This window comes from Bos mutus, chromosome 5 (assembly GCF_027580195.1).
Source record: "Bos mutus isolate GX-2022 chromosome 5, NWIPB_WYAK_1.1, whole genome shotgun sequence".
Taxonomy (NCBI): domain Eukaryota; kingdom Metazoa; phylum Chordata; class Mammalia; order Artiodactyla; family Bovidae; genus Bos; species Bos mutus.
The window spans coordinates 79,308,623-79,326,310 of NC_091621.1; the positions used below are offsets into that span (position 1 = coordinate 79,308,623).

At 35.6% G+C, this 17,688-nt stretch overlaps 1 protein-coding gene across 5 annotated transcripts in view; it reads left to right on the forward strand.

Annotated features, from left to right (window-relative positions):
- Window positions 1–260: 260 nt before the first annotated feature.
- Window positions 261–17,688, forward strand: part of ATF7IP (activating transcription factor 7 interacting protein) — a 115,090-nt gene continuing 97,662 nt past the window's right edge. For 3 of the 5 annotated variants that reach the window (XR_011464281.1, XM_070371123.1, XM_070371127.1), the window contains exon 1: window positions 262–418. The gene's annotated coding sequence lies outside the window, so the exon portion shown is untranslated. Of the gene's footprint in view, window positions 419–2,033; window positions 2,067–17,688 lie in introns of all 5 variants that reach the window. The other 2 variants (XM_070371124.1, XR_011464280.1) reach the window with 2 other exon arrangements.

A 17,688-nucleotide genomic window follows, 5' to 3' on the forward strand; every position in this document is an offset into this window, starting at 1 on the left:
GTTGAGCGATGCGCCACTCAAAAAACACACCTCACTGCAACTAAAGGGCGCAGCGCCACCACCTCAGCCTAGCTTCTCTTTTCCACGGCAGGAGGCGGGGCCAATATTTCTCATTCAAATTAAAACCCTGGAGATTTGCATGGGGAACAGCCAATCCGGGAGCCTATTGGCTGAAAGCACGGCGGGCGTGGCCAATATTACGACCACCAAGCCCCGCCTACAATAATTTGCATAACGGCCCCGGCGCGTGCAGGGGAGAAGCGGGTTTGTTTTTGAATCTGCGGAGGCGGCGGCGGAGGCAGCGGCGGCGCGGCGAGTGGGGAGCGCGAGACTGAGGCGGCAGCGGTGGGGACGGCTGCGCGGGACGACTCTTTAGGACGGAACTTGGTTCCTCCAGCCTCATCTCCCGCCCCGAAAGGTATATGTGAGTCCCAGGGGCTGTTATAACCACATTTTGTTAAATTACTATTGTATTTCTTAAGAGTCAAGACCGCATTATGGCGGCTGCGGGAGTTGTGTTTGCGCTTGCGCGGTTGCGGAGCTGCGGGCGGGCGCTGCATGGGAGCACGTGATCTTGCGGGGTCGGGCTCTAGCTGCAGTTGTGCAGCTGGCGGGGCGGTGGCTGCGCAAGCGCAATATTCATTTTCAAGATCTAATGTTCTTGGACGCCATTCGGGTTCTAGATTTAATTTTTTTCTTTCTTGAGGGGTTTCGTTTTGTTACGCGGGAATTCCTGTATTTTTCAAGGAAAACGTTTCTTTTATGCTGTATTCCTGTAGCGACTTAAGAGTTTTTTGTGTGTGTGTGTGTTTCTCCTATTCTCTGAGAAGCTGTGGACTTAATTTTGTGTAAAAATGATTGTCCATTTGTGGTTCTCGATTTTAATTTCACTTTAAGTGTATTGCTGGATTCAAGTTTTTATTTAGGGAGCTAAAGATCAGCACCTAGTGGTGTTCTCACGGGAAGTGCAATTATTTGAACTGCATATTTGCAAATACATTTTTAACCCTATCCTTACCAGTTTCATTATGGAATGTTTTCAAAATAGAAACAGTTTGAGGTTTAGAAATATGAGAGGGAGGGGACATTGGAAGAATCTATATAATGTTGTTTTAAAAAGAAATCTCAATCTCCTTAAGTATTTATATTTTTTAAAATAATTTGATCTTCAGTCGGTGGAGTTTTAATCAGTGGTGTGCCTCTAACCTTGCTTGCATTTGAGTTTTACATTTTTTCTATTTCTGATTGCATGTCTATTACTGCTTCAGTTAGATTATATTTTTTACTTTGACTTTTAAAATTGTAATGATATGTAAAATATAACTCTTAAACTCGGTAAATTTTCCTGATAAAGAATTCTACAAAGAACTCCCAACTACCCTGAGGCCTGAGGAGATTGTGAATCATCAATAAATCAGTTGATTAAAAAAACAGCCTGCTATATATAAATGTGTGTAAGATAGTTTGTGTTTGGTTTTTTAAGTTGTCTGTTCCTGGTTTTAGTTTCTTAAAGTACTTACAAGTATCCTGATTATTTTAGTTTAAAATGGTAGTGTCACTATATTTAAATCTTAGGTAAGCCTCTGGGAGAAGTTTTATACGATTTAATATAATTCTACCATTGTGCAAATTATTTCTTACTGGCCTGAAAACTTGTAAATGGTTGTCATAAATGTCATCTTTGGCTTGTATATACAACAACTGTTTTCTTGGTTGGTTATGTAACTCTGAAATTAGTCACCTGTCAAATGAAGAAGTGGCTGTCGCTTTATAATCTTGGTTGGTTTAGGGACTTTGTTGCCTACAGGTACTGTTAATAAGAATTAAATAGATGTAGTTGAAAGGAATACTTTTGGTTGATGGGTTTTTAAAAAATGACATCACACAGGGGATAGAATGCAATGATAGGAATAATTCTTTTTTTCTGAACAGAGTATTTGTTGTTGTGATATAATTTTTGAACCTCCTAAGTCTTTTACACAGAAATATATTTAGAGGGCAGTTGTGTGATTTTTCCCCTTTTATGCTTCCAGGTTGATTACCCAGCACACCCCTTCCATCTCCAGGTATAATTTCAAATATTTAAGAGTTGAAACATATTTTTTTCTGTGTCTGTGTATACATACATAGTTAGGTTAAGAAAAGAACTTCTGTCATAGGGCATGTTTCATTCTGCACTTCCAGAAAAGTGAAATATTTTGTTTTATATATTTAAGTTTATGTTTTCATTTGCATATACAAATGATTGCCTCAGGTTAATGTTGAAGCTTATAAGAGGCACTTGACAACACTGAAGAACATAACGAACTATGTAAATACGTATTGGTAGGACAGTTTTGCTGTTAAACGTTTGTTAGAAAGGCAAGTATAGTTCTATAAACTTAAAACTAAGAATAATGTACTGTCTGAACATCTAGTATTTTTTGTTCATTAGTACTCTGTGAATAACAGGCATGATGTGGAATTTAAGTTACTATTAAGATTGAATGAATACTGAATGAATTCTGTTACTAGGAGTCAAAAAAAATCCTTTTAGATTTGTACATTTTAAACAAAAAATTCAGGAAAAAAAGATTTGAATACTTAAGCCAAAGCCATTAAAGTTTGTGTTTTCTTTAAATTGTGATTTGAATATTGATATTTAAAACTTTTTACTTGTTTTAGCACGTTTAGAAGGTGTCGAAAATTAATTAGAAATAAACACACTAAATGTTTTTGTGACTTTCCTATTTATTGATTGATCAGTTAGTTTATGTTTTGGATCATAATTTCATTTCTGCCTCTTAACCTGAGCATATACATACACACACAATGTCGTATTGTGGCTATTTACTTCCCTGGTGGCTCAGCGGAAAAGAATCCACCTGCAATGCAGCAGATGTATAGGAGACATGGGTTTGATCCCTGAGTCGGGAAGATCCTGTGGAGGAGGAAACGGCAACACATTCCAGTATTCTTGCCAGGGAAATTTGATGGACAGAGGAGCCTGGAGCATGCACACACACACAACCTAGTGTTATATTGTGGATATTTATCCATTTCATTGTTCTTTAGAAGTATGTTTTTCAAAAATGATTGCATAATATTCATTTTGTGAAAATATCCTAAATTATCAAATGTTCTTGAAATATGTTTTTGAACAGCCACATAATCAGTGTTTTTAATAAGAATGTACTGTGATTTTCCTTATTGAACATTTTGTTCATTTTGCATCTCTATTATAAATAAAGCTACAGTGAACATCTTGTACGTGAATCACAATCTATATCTTATTTCTTTGAAATTACTGTTTCAAAGGGCTTTTAAAGTAATTTACAAAATAGATAAAAACTTAGTTTTTTTGAAAAGCATTTCCCATGCCACCATGATTTTGGTGGTTGAGAAATAGTAGCTTTTTAACTTTTTTTCCTGGTAACTAGTGAAATTGAACTTTTAAATGTTTAATATATATGCAACTTTCTCATTTTTCTTGACTTTGCTGTTTGAGGATATTTTGTGTATCTTTTTTTGTGGTAAATGTTAATATTTTTCTTATTTGTTTGCAACAGTTGTTTGTGAGTATGAAAACTGCTTTTCATATTTTTTGCAGGGTTTTTTTTTTTTCAGTTAAATTTTTAAAAACAATTGCTATGGGCTTCCAGGTGGAACAGTGGTAAAGAATCCACTTGCCAATGCAGGAGACACAAGGGATATGGGTTCGATTCCTGGGTTGGGAAGATCCCTTGGAGTAGCAGTGGCAACCCACTCCAGTATTTCTTGCCTAGAACATTACATGGGTGGAAGAACCTGGCTGTCTACAATCTATTGGTTTGCAGATTTGGACGTGGTTTTACCCACTTAGAATTGTTATGTTTTAATGTAGTGATGTGCACTGCTTTTTCATTTATTATTTTTCCAGGACTTCTCTGCATAAAAAATATTACCTGTTATAAGATGAACTAAATGATTATTCTGTTTATTTTTTCCAGGTGTTTTAATTATCTTAAAAAATACATTTGCATCTACATAGAGTTTATTTTGACATTGGGTAAAGATGGGTTGCTAGTTTCAATCTTTTCCAAATACCTAATTTTCTTTGAATTTTGTGTTGGTGATTCATTTCTTATTGCTTTAAGATGCTTCTTTGACCATAACTTACTAGGTTTGAGATGTCAGTTCTGCTTCATTTACTAGGGCTATTTAATTAGGCCCATTGACCTTTGGGGGATCTATAGATAGGTTTGAAAACTTGCATGGGTTCCATGATATACACAGTTTTATGTGAGTGAACATAATTTGCAAGTTTTTATGGGGAAAGAGTTACAGTTTTATCAGCTTCTCACAGGAATATTTTATGTAAAATTTAAAAGCAGGTTAACAACACTGTAACAGGGCCTTGTTTATGTAGCAGTACTACTTTATCTGCTGTAGTGCTATAGACTATATAAATATATGAAGGGAAAACACATAGCATTCCTTTTCATAATTTTCTAAGTGAGTTTTCCCCGCCTTTGTAATAAATTTGGCAAAGTTTTAAAACAGCCAAATATTTGAAGTTTTGTTTAGAGTTGCATGAAACCTAAGTTAGGATAATTTACATCTTTATACAGTTTTGTTTTTAATTCACGAATATGCATTTCCTGTAGATCCCACAAAAATGTACTGTGTAGGAACTCTAGGAAAAATTGTGGTACTTGTTATTTTTTATTAAGGTGTTACTTTACTGGTTTCCTCTAATGGTATATTGTTAATAGGGATGATAAGGTAGAGGATGTAGGATTTCATTTTCATTTTTAATCTGCTTTAGGATATAACATCATGGTAATAGTGCAAGTATAAAGTTAGAAGTAAGAGAAATAGCTTGCTGAGGTAAAGTGTTCTATAATATTTAAAAACAATTTTTCTTCTTTGTTTAACATAGACCTTTTTTTTTAAATGGGAAAATTTTGAAACGTTATCTGATTCGTTTTTTGGTCAGTATGGAGCCTAGTAAATAATATGTAATAAAGATTAAAATTTTTTCTTTTTAATCTCTTTGGTAACATTGACTATTTCTCTCATAAGGATGTTTCCCTAATTATTAGCATAAATTAATTCTCTATTAAATCTATTCTTTCTGCTGATTGCAGTGAAAAATATCTTGATTAATAGTGTATTTCAGTTGTAATTCTACTTTTAAAAATATTTTTATAAAAAGTACAGGAAAGAATATAAAATAATTGCCAAAATATTTATGTTGAATATAGTGAAACTTGAAAATTCGTGTCATGTGTGTAAAGGAGAAATCAAGGAAATAAAGATAAAAATCAAATGGTAAAATATCGGCTTTATAAAAATGAATCTAGGACAAGTTAGAAATTGTGTTACGATACTAAATTACTTTTCTTCAGTATTTTCTTTTTAATGGGAAATTTTGTCTGGGTATTTTTCAAGCAAATCCACTTATAGAAGTTTGCATATTTTTACTTTTTTGTGTATGACCTTTGCCCTTGAGCATTTTTCCTAGTTCTCTATTGTGATTCTTATGTTTCCAGACTATAATATATAAGTTGCAGTAAATTAAAGCGTCTGCCTACAATGCAGGAGACGCAGGAGACATGGATTTGATCCCTGGGTCAAGAAGATCCCCTGGAGAAGGCACTGGTAACCCATGCCAGTATTCTGGCCTGAAAAATCTCATGGACAGAGCAGCCTGATGGGCTACAGGCCAAGACGTCACAAAGAGTTGGGTACAACTGAGCAACTAAGCACACAGCACAGTAGTAAATTAGGGAGAGGAGAGAAATGCTACTAGAAAAATGCATATGGATAGGGTCAGGAAGCGATGGCTGGCATCTTGATTGTGAATTGGGGTTAGGTATCAAGTGTGAGAACAAAAATTTGCAAAGTTAGTTTTGAGGTTATTTCGCTTGGGAATTGTTACTCCTAGAGACAAATCAGTATTTATAGAATGTTCATTATGGTAACTGAGGATCTTATTAACAATTCTGAATTATAGAGGATATCTAATGATTTTAAATTTGTTCAAGAAGGCAAAGAGGTTTAGATGTGATTTGGCTTAAAAAAAACTTCTATTACTTTGTTTTTAAGTTTTGAGATATAGGGAAATTCATATATTATCATACCTAGTTGTTCAAAGGAGTCACATGCAGAAAGAAGTTTGAGAGTAAAGATCTTACTTTCGAGTTCCTAACAGCTGTGAGGCATTATAGGGAAAAATTGGGTGATGTTTTAACAGTAAATTATAAGTATCATTGAGTAGTTCTGGGGAGTATTGTCCTTCTTAGTTTCTTATAGTACGCAGAAGTTGCCTATCCATTAGTGGACCTTCTCTTTTCAAATTCTTGCCCATTTGATCTTGTTATGTTCTTTGGAGATTGCAAGACTAGAAATTACTTCTCAGTATTCTTTCTCAGACTGTCATGCAGTGTAGGGAGTAACTCAGTGGTCTTTTCTGTCGTTATAGTTTTTTTTCAAAACAGAAAAGTGAATTCCAGAGTTAAACTATGTTTATATATGCTTCAAGTTGTATGCTGAAATCCATTTTGTATTGGAGACAGTATGAGTGCTGGGCAGCATTTTCAGTGTTTTTAAGTGCTGCAAAATGAGAAAACCAGGGTATTAGTATTGATTTATAATGGAATGTTTCCAGGTTTGAATTTTGATCTTTGGGTTTTTTAATCTTTAAGAGAATGACTAGGACATCTCGTTGGTCCCCCTCCTAAAAAATGTGGCTGGCCTAAGGGTACAGTTGATTGTGTCTGCTTGACAGTCTTTATATAATAATTGGACTTATATAAACACAAATGTCTGGGAAATGAAGATGATCTATTAACTTTACTGTCAGAAATACTTTATTTGCATCTGCAATTTTTCATTGTTCAGAATATTATTAAAAAGTTTTGTGTTATTTTGTATCAGATAACTATGAATAACTGGCTTTATCCCTTTTGGTTTGAGAGGGAGGGAGAGCCCCTTTCTATGATGATGATGTGAGGTAGTTGTGTCATCCTTTCTCCCTCTCTTTGTTGTTTGTGTAACCCTATGCTACTTTGTGAAACATTGTTTTGGTAGGTACCCAGGAATTATGTGTATGGCACTTTTACATTCTAATAGAGAGCTTGGAGAAGGCAGTGGCACCCCACTCCAGTACTCTTGCTTGGAAAATCCCATGGACGGAGGAGTCTGTTAGGCTGCAGTCCATGGGGTCGCTAAGAGTCGGACATGACTGAGCAACTTCACTTTCACTTTTCACTTTCATGCATTGGAGAAGGAAATGGCAACCCACTCCAGTGTTGTTGCCTGGAGAATCCCAGGGACGGGGGAGCCTGGTGGGCTGCCGTCTATGGGGTCTCACAGAGTCGGACACAACTGAAGTGACTTAGCATAGCATAGAGAGCTTGAATTGGATGTAAAAATGGAGGTTCTTGGAACTAAAAGAGCTGTGAAAGAATCTCTCCTTGAGTCAGTAATTGTCAAAGATGATGTCTTCCATTTTGTAGAAGCGTAAACTTAGATGTTAGGAAAAGATTCTGCTCTTTTGAGGACCAGGGACAAAAGAAAAAGAGATTGGTGAAACAATAATGAATGACTTTACTGCGTCAGCTCTTTCTCAGTTAAGACTTTTCAGCTTAGGTGTGTACCTGCCCTGTTACCTTTATTATATTAAATGTCTCAAGAAAAGAAATAAATGGGGAAACGAATGGAAAAGAGGCTGTTTTTTAACTTCCTTTGTTTTCTTTTGGGGCTTCCCTGGTGGCTCACAGGTTAAAGTGTCTGCCTGCAATGCAGGAGACCTGGGTTCTATCCCTGGGTCGGGAAGATCCCTTGGAGAAGGAAATGGCAACCCACTCCAGTATTCTTGGCTGGAGAATCCCATGGACGGAGGAGCCTGGTGGGCTACAGTCCACAGGGTCAAAAAGAGTCAGACACGACTGATCGACTTCACTTTCACTTTCACTTTTGTTTTCTTTTAGGTAGTAAATGTCAGGAACTGTTGGAGTACAGTAAAGGCTAAACTTTTTGAGAAACTTAGTTTTAAGGATAATGAATGTTTATTTTTCTTATAAAGTAATACAGAGGAAAACTCTTCAGATGTGTAAGTGGCTTTGGCTTAATATTTGTGGTTTTCCTATGTCGAACATGGTTTCTAGGTTGAACATGGATGATTTCACCAGCCAGGGACAGGGGAGAAAGAATAATGGGAGTGCACAATCATTCTTTTGAGAGCCTCATATGGATGTGGCATATATCGGTTTGATGCATGTTTTATGGATCTGTATGTAATCATTGGAACATACATAGCTGGGAGAGGAAGGCTGGGAAATGGAGTATCTGGCTGGACAACCATTCATTCAGCTAAAGTTAGAAAGTTTTATGAAAGAAGGAAAGAAATGGATATTAGAGAACGTAGCATTTTCTGCTACTAAAGGAAGCTGGAGAAGTGGTCTCTAATTGATAATTTGATACTGAAAACTGACTCTCTGTTTTAAGACTTAAATCCAATTATAACTGTCTATAGCTTCCTTTGATGAGCTTCCCTGATTGTTCAGTGGGTAAAGAATCTACCTGTAATGCAGGAGACACAAGAGACATGGGTTTGATCCATGGGTTGGGAAGATCCCCTGGAGGAGGGCCTGGTAACCCACTCCAGTATTCTTGCCAAGAGAATCCCATGGACTGAGGAGGCTGGTGGACTGCAGTCCAAAGCTTCACAGAGAGTCAGATGTGCCTGACTGAGTAAACACACATGCATACACATACACATCTTCCTTTGAAATGAAATTTTGAGAGCTTTACAGTCATGATTCCTGACTGAGATTCTAGTTACTATGAATATCTTATTAGGTAGAATTCTTTCTCTTTCTACTTGCCTCTGAAAACATTAAATCATGATGACTTTTGCAAGAACTCAATGTAATATCTTTGAATCTTGCCAGTTAACTTACTTTAAAAGGATGAAAGACTGTAGGTAAACTCTGACTGTTTGAACTGCTTCTTGTAGTTTCAAAGTTGAGTTTATGTTTGAATTTTCCAGATACTATTTTTCTTCCTTTATAACTATATAAGTAAACTGTACTTTTTTCAAGATAGAAAATGTCATTTTTGAGGGCTTTGTAATATACACAGGTGAAAAAAAATGTGGCCATAAATTCTTTGCCTTCAGGTAAAACTTAACTGGTAAGTAATAAGTAGGTAAAAGTAGTTGTCTACAGATGATAAATATAACACAATAGATATTTGTGTGAGGCACAAAAAATGGGACTCTGTTAGATGGAGGTCAAGAAAACCTTAGAAAAATTGTATTTTAAAGGAAGAATTAGAAGGATATTCTTAGTAAAGGGTATTCAAAATCCCAGAGGTGGGAAAGTAGTATGTTTAGGAGAATATACTCATAATGTGCCTAATAAAGGATATTGTTATCCTGAGCTAGCAGTCTCTAATTTCTCTTTTTACTTTGTTCTACTTTGTATCTCTTTTAAAGGCTTTTATTCCTTTCAACTTTTATGTTTATAATTACTTGTGTAGAACTTTATAAGCATCCTGCAGTGAGGAATTTTATCTTATTGATGTATTTGACAAGTATCACATTGTAAAGACAAGCCCTTTTAATTAGGTATAAGACTGCTATTAAAATTATAAAGTTGCTTTCCACAATACCTACCTTATTATTCAGTAAATATTTGCTTATTGAAAGAACAGAACCCCTTTGTTTTAGGTGCCAAATAAAAAGGAGGGGGGTGGTGGTGAAGAAGGTGTTTTAACTCCTTTCATTTAACTCATGATAATCCACAGATGTCAGAACTTTTCAGAGAATAATTAACCATGAAGTTTCAAACCCACTGGATAAATTGTCAAAAGATTTGACAGACACTTTGCATCTGCAAAATTATAAATAGTTAAATAACTTTTGGAAAAAAAATCTTGAGTTTCATTCATTAAGAAATAGAAAAAAAATTAAGAAAACACTTTTGCTTAACTATTAGTAAGTTCTTAAAATATAAATCTGAAGGACAGATGCAAATTAATAAGGGTTTGATGAAAAGGTGGAATGACTTAATTTTGTGTCGTTTGTGTGATTGTCTTCTTCCCCGTAAAACTTAAGTGATATAATAGTGGGAAGATTAAAAATATGCAAGCAAATTAAGAAGAAGAAAAAGAAGAAAAGGCAAAGAATTTTCCTAAAGCCATTTAGTAATACAGTGAAATGGAACATATAGTAATTTTGTCTTGGAGCCTGGCCAACTAGTGTCTCGGAACAGTATTTCTTACACAAAATGATGATACCACCTACCTGGTAGGCTTATTTTGAGGATTAAATGAGGTTAGTTATATAAAATGCTTAGCACTTGTTCCTGACATACTTTTCAGATTTGACTTCAATCAGTTGATGAATCTTTTAGTAAGACATGAATATTTACTAAGAGGCAACCATGAGCAGCTGTAGAGAGCCCGTGGAAACAGTATCAGACTTTATTTTTTGGGGCTCCAAAATCACTGCAGATGGTGATTGCAGCCATGAAATTAAAAGATGCTTACTCCTTGGAAGGAAAGTTATGACCAACCTGGATAGCATATTCAAAAGCAAGACATTACTTTGCCAACAAAGGTCTGTCTAGTCAAGGCTCTGGTTTTTCCAGTGGACATGTATGGATGTGAGAGTTGGACTATGAAGAAAGCTGAGTGTGGAAGAATTGATGCTTTTGAACTGTGGTGTTGGAGAAGACTCTTGAGAGTCCCTTGGACTGCAAGGAGATCAGTCCTGGATGTTCTTTGGAAGGACTGATGCTAAAGCTGAAACTCCAATACTTTGGCCACCTCATGTGAAGAGTTGACTCATTGGAAAAAACTCTGATACTGGGAGAGATTGGGGGCAGGAGGAAAAGGGGATGACAGAGGATGAGATGGCTAGATGGCATCCACCGACTCGATGGACAATGAGTTTGAATGAACTCCAGGAGTTGGTGATGGACAGGGAGGCCTGGCGTGCTGCAGTTCATGGGGTCGAAAAGAGTTGGACACGACTGAGTGACTGAACTGAACTGAAGTACAAGGAGGTATATAGAAAATGACAGTATTCTTGATTACTGGAGTTAGAACTTTAGGTGTTTAAGAAATAACTTAAAAGAGTAAGTTTGATAATACCACTCCCTAGTAGGAAAAATATGCATTCAGAAAAGTAGTTTATTTGCAAAGGTTTGTAAGAGAGTCCAGATTTAGGATTTATTCATTAAATTAAAACAAAAACAAAAAACAGAAAATACCACTAGAATATTTAAAGAATAAAAATCTTTCAGGGATATTGAATTCACCAGCCTCATGATGAAAAAGCAGCCATTTTCTCACATTAGTTACGTATCTTCAAGGTTTATCATAATTCTTCAGACTGTCGTCATTGTCAAAGTTAGAAATGAAGTCATTTATTTGGGGGGCTAGGTCCATACAGAATTATCCTGTTTTCTTTTTGTAATTTTAGGGTGCAGTGTGATCCCTCACTGCTTATTTACCTTGCTGGACATGCTAACTTAAAATTGAGGCAAAACGAAGTGTCAGTTTTCTTCCATAACCTTTCCTGTGACCAGGTTTCTACCCCATAAGGCATAGACTTGACCATATAAGTTTGTTTAATGATTTTCCAATTATTTTATTTTGATGTTTTATTTGACTGCTTTATTGATCTAACACAGTACTGTTAAGTATAGAAGGGCTTCCTTTTATCTGCTTAACAAAACTATATATGTTTGATGTGAATTAACTTGTCTAGTAGTTTTATAAAGTATAATAATTTACTTATTTATCTGCTTGATTACAAGATTAGGAGCTAAGAGCCATCTAATTTATTTCAGTGAGTTTTCACCTGGTGTACTTAAAGCTGTACTGTGTCATGGTTCTTTAAGATTCCCACATTTTTCCTTGTCTGTCAACAAGTGATATTCTTTATTCCTCTGAGCTGGGAATCTGTTAAGTTATGAAAAAGATACTATAATGATTTCCTGTGAAGACTTAAACAAGGCATCATTTCTATGCTTGAGGTGCAGTCCTTGTTCCCTGTCATAACTAATTAAAAGAGATTTGTTTTTAAATATCACCTGTCTCTGTGGTCATGGTTACAAATTTGATTTATCCAGTTTTATCCTGGAAGGAAGGAAAACAAATTCTTATTGAGACTATGTATGTGAGTTCATAAAAAGTAGAGAGACTCAGTTATGCTACTTTATACAAGATTTAATCATTCTTCTAAGTTTTTAAACAAGGCCAATCAGTATATTTAGTATTTTTCTATAGAATTGTGCTTAAAATAACCTGATGGTTTATTAACTTACAACCTATATTAAGATCTTTCATAGAATATTTTTTTCTCCTGAATTCTGAGGGTATTGGATCAAGAGACTATTTAAATAATCATTTGTACAAAATATATCTTAAATTAAGAGTTAAAGGTAGATTAAGAAGATAGTGCTTTTCTTATATGACCATTAAAAATAAAATGTTAACTGCAATTAGTTAACTACAATGTAAACTAAATTAAACTTTAGTCCTAGGTAATTCTTACTCTCCGTTCTAGGGTTAAGTAATTTACTTAAAGTTTTCTACATTGAACTAAGAGAATTGTGGAAGTCTTGACTCACTTTCTTGATATAGTTATGACAGAAGTTGATCATGAAGGTAACTTTATACTAGGATGTGTGTATCCATGAATCTCATCTGTATAATAGTTGAGATGTAGTCCAGTCTGACTCTGGGCAACCCTACAGACTGTAGCCTGCTAGGCTCCTCTGTGCATGGGATTCTCCAGGCAAGAATACTGAAGTGTATCACCATTCCCTTTTCCAGGGGATCTTGCCCATCCAGGGACCAAACCCACTTCTCTTGTGTCTCCTGCATTGGCAGGTGGGTTCTTTACCACTAGCGTCACCTGGGAAGCCTGATAGTACAATTGGTACAGTTCTTTACTAAGGACTTTTTATGTTTGTTAAGAAGACACCCGCCTTCCCCTACCCATCCAGCTTCAGTGGCAGGAAGGATCATGATTCATTTTTGTTTCTTAATTCTCGTTGCTCTGGGCTACCTACTCACTTTCTACATCTGGTACACTACTTTCATCCTTAAAATTTTATTCACTGTTGTGGGGATTTCTCTCACCCCTCTTTTGTGTAGGTCTTTTGTTTTCTGTGTGCTATATCTTTTTATTGACTTACTCTGTTATTAGGAGGAGTGGACCACATTCTCTAGTAGCTTTTTGAGAAAGCGTATATGGGAAATAAGTTTTTTGAGACCATGTGTGTCTGAAAATTGTCATTTTATATTTTTATGCTTGATTGATAGTTTGGCTAGGTATACAAGGCTAGGTTGGAAATCATTTTACTTTAGAATTCTAAAGGCACTCTATTCTCTTCTTGCTTATGTTACCACTGAGAAATTTGAGGCCATTCTTATTTTTGATTTTTTTCTCTCAATGGAAGCATGTAGAATCTGTTATTACTTTCCAGGTTTTCTGAAATTTCACTTTAATTCCTTGATATTGATCTATTTATTATTGTTTCCTGGAATTCATCAGTCCCTTTCAGTTTAGCAGCTGTTGTCTTTCAACCCTGGAATTTTTCTTAAATGATTTTACTGGTGATATCTCCTGCTATTCTATCATTCCAAGGTGAATTTTCGGGTAGATACTCACATTTTTTTTCTCTTCTGTTTACAACTTTGTCTTTTTGCTCAGGTAGATTTTTTATCATGAGGTCCTTCTGTTGAAGGACCTTCTTTTTCTTTTTTCTTTTTGTCATGTTCTTAATTTCTCTTGTTTATTCTTTGCCTGTAGTATTCTATTCTTGACACATGAATGCAGCATCTTTTAATATATGTGGATATTAATTTATTTTTGAAGTGTTCTCCCTGTGTAGTCTGTTGCTATGTGTTTTATTTTTTGTCTTCCATATTAGACTTTTCTTAGTTGTCTTTCTCTTTCTTGCCTGACTGTATAATATATTGTGGCAGAGTAAAAAGTTGATTAGAATATCTAAATTTGTCAGTTTTAGACTTCATTATGGGCTGGTCTGGGTGGGCTGTTTTTGGAGAGTTCCCAAGACCTAAGGTCTTGTGTCCTGTGCTTGTTATGTACCCTTAGAAAGTAGTCTTTCATTTTCATACATGGAGATTAAGGATATTGCCAGCATTCTGAAAGATAAATGAAGGAAGAGGACTGGATTGTCTTCGGTGAGCACTCAGTCCCTCTCTTTTTCATATGCTACTCTCAGTTTTTTAAAAAGTTTTTATTTTATGTTGGAGTACAGCTGATTAACAATGGTGTGATAGTTTCAGGTGGACAGCAAAGGGACTCAACCATATATATACATGTATTCATTCTCCCACAAATTCCACTCCCATCCAGGCTGCCACATAACACTGGCTGTGCTGTGCTGTGCTTAAGCTCAGTCATGCCTGACTCTTTGTGACCCTGTGTACTGTCACCTGCCAGGCTCCTCTGTCCATGGGGATTCTCTAGGCAAGAATACTAGAGTGGATTGCCATGCCCTCCTCCAGGGGATTTTCCCAACCCAAGGATTGAGCCTAGGTCTCCTGCATTGCAGACAGATTCTTTACCATCTGAGCCACCAGAGAAGCCCAAGAATACCAGAGTGAGTAGCCTGTCTCTTCTCCAGAGGATCTTCCTGACCCAGGAATCGAACTGGGGTCTCCTGCTTTGCAGGCAGATTCTTTACTAGTTGAGTTACTACACTCCTTTTAAACTGTGGGTGTTGTTTTCAGATCTTTGCTAGGATTGGGGAGAGCAGGCATTCAGTAGAATGTGGTAAGGACATCTAGAGATTTCACTGTTTCACAAACAGCTTTCACTAATATTCTCTTTTTTAGTCATGCCATCCTACTATTTGCTCCGTTGACCTCAATTTCCAAAGTGCTTAGTTCTTCTGGTTTCTATGTCTTTTGAAGTTTCTGCCATGTAAATCAAATTGGTTCCTAACTTATCCCCTATGCAACTTAGAATGTAGTGTTTTGGGACTGGCTTAGTTAGTTACCAGTGATTCTGCTTATTTTCCAGTTCCCAGAAATCTTTGTAGCTATTGTCCCTCTTACTTTTCTCTTTGTTCTTGAGGATTCATGCCTTCAAAAAATACCTCCAGTGTAGGTTAGTGGGATTTGAGTGAGTGAAGTTAGGTGTTTTCAGTTTACCATCTTAATAACCTTCTAATGTTACTTTTAATGTTGATAGTAACCTGTGTAATTAAAATGTATTAACAAAATTAATAAAAATGTATTTTATACTTAATACAGTGAAGCCATTTGTTTAGGTTCCATGGAAGTTTCAACATTCTACATATGCAAAGTTTTCTAATAGTGTGATATGTGATATATTAAAACTATAGTAGTTGACTAAAGTTAATTCTCTTATAGTTCTTTTTCATTACTACTTGTGTGACCCTTGGCAAATGATTATATTCTCTAGTCATAAAATGTTTGAGATTATAGTACCATTATTTTACATGGTCATAGTAAGAATGAAATGAGAGTGCTAGTTTTACTTAGGAAAAGGGTAAAACATTGAGTAGTCATGGAGATGTTTACCTTACATTAGAAATGCCTTCCAGATGTGTTTGCTTTTACAAATTAACATTAATTGGGTTTATTAAGACTCTACCTAAAACAAGTTGATTATAATCTGACATTATATAATCAAGCTGTACTCTTTCTTAGTAGTATTGAAAATTTTTAAAGTAGATAATATGGTTATATTTGTAATTTTCTATAGTTTTTTTTCAGAATTCAGCTATTCTAAGAATGTGTTCTCTCTCTCCTGTATAGTGCCTATTAAACACTTTAAAAACTGAAAAATGCTCTACAAAAGATATTTTTTCCACCTTGGGTTTTGAAGTGCAGAGTTTTTTAAGTTGACAGTTAAAAACTTAGCTGACATATTCTTCCTAGAGAATAAGAGTTGAGATCCTAAAAATGAAGGTTCTTAAAGATGTAGAATTTTCAGAGATTTTTGTGGAAGAAATGAAAACACAGGGAATTACCCTGGATATGTTCAAGTGCCTCCTGGTTTATAGTCTATGGGAACTTGAGTAGAATTTGTATCCTGCTGTTGTGTGTAAAGTTGTGTAAGTCTTTTAATTATGTTGAATTGGTTCATAGTGCTTGTCAGGTCTACTATATCCTACTTTTCTGTCTGTTCTATTAATTTTTGAGAGTTTGATATTGAAACTCCAGCTAAAAATCTTCATTTACTTAAGATAATTGTAATATATAGTGGAACTGTATATAACTTATGTTCTGTATGTTCCAAGTCTCTTGTAAATGTTTTATAGTACTTTCATAATTTAAAAGACAAGAAAAGAGAAAGACAAGTACCGTAAGATAGCACTTATATATGGGCTTTGAAGTTTGACACAGATGAGCATATCTACAAAACAGAAGCATACTCATAGACGTTGAGAACAGACTTGTAGTTGCCAAAGGAGTAGGGTGGGGTTGGGGAGGGATTGGGAGTTTGGGGTTAGTAGATGCAGACTGCGTGTTATATAGGGGAATGGATAAACAACAAGGTCCTACTGTGTAGCACAGGAAACTGTATTCAGTATCCTGTGACAAACCATAATGGAAGAGAATATGAAAAGTTATATATGTGTATGACAGTCACTTTGCTGTACAGTAGAAATTAACACAATGCTGTCAATCAACTATACTTCAATAAAATGCATTTTTAAAAAATTAAAAAACACAAGGAATTAATTCCAACTCACCAAATATTGAGCAAATAAATACTGTGTTTCACACTATGGAAGTGAGTGGAAAATGAATTAGGTTGTGATTTCTGTCCTATAAGGACTCATATGTAAAGATGTCAATGACAAAAGATGCTGAGTATGTTGGTGGTATGTATAAAAGATCTTGAGAGAGCAAGTACACCTGGTTTGGGGTTTGTGCACAATAAGGGGAAAGGAGAGCAAAAAAAGGATTGTCAGTGATAAGATAATTTAGGTTGAATTACGAATAGGATTTATTGAGTAAACCAGCATAGTTTTTTGGGATAAGGAGTGAAACTGGCAATGACACCAGTTCTCTGAGTAGCAGCCTAACCATTATTCTAAGTTGTTTATGTGTTGCATAGAAACAGAACCAATGTGGGAAGGGATGGACAAAGCTCAAGTAGGCTTAGGCTGAGTGTAGCCTAGACTATATTTTAGCTATTAGCACTTTCATGAAGTTATTTAATCTCTGAGCCTGTTTCCTCAATCACTGAATCAGAGAAAAAGCTACTTTGTAGGGTTAGTGTGAGAATTACTTTAAACAATGTATATAAAACATGAAATCTTGATTTATGTTAATGTACTTTTCTACTCCTTTGTCTTCTAAAGCCCTTTGCATGTAGACAATCGATATATTAATTGATTTGACTCAAAGTGTCTTGGGATAATAGAATATAAATAAGTGAAAGTGAAGTTGCTCAGTCGTGTCCGACTCTCTGCGACCCATGGACTGTAGCCCACCAAGCTCCTCTGTCCATGGGATTCTCCAGGCAAGAATACTGGAGTGGGTTGCCATCGGTAGTAAATTGGTTGTAGTGGCTGGAGGAGGATTGGTATAAGGAGGGAACTTAGATTATGTTTCTTATTTTGAAATCTGAATTGGGTGAAAAGGTGGCTCTTATAGCCAATAAGAGCTATTGGGAAGATCCCCTACAGGAGGGCATGG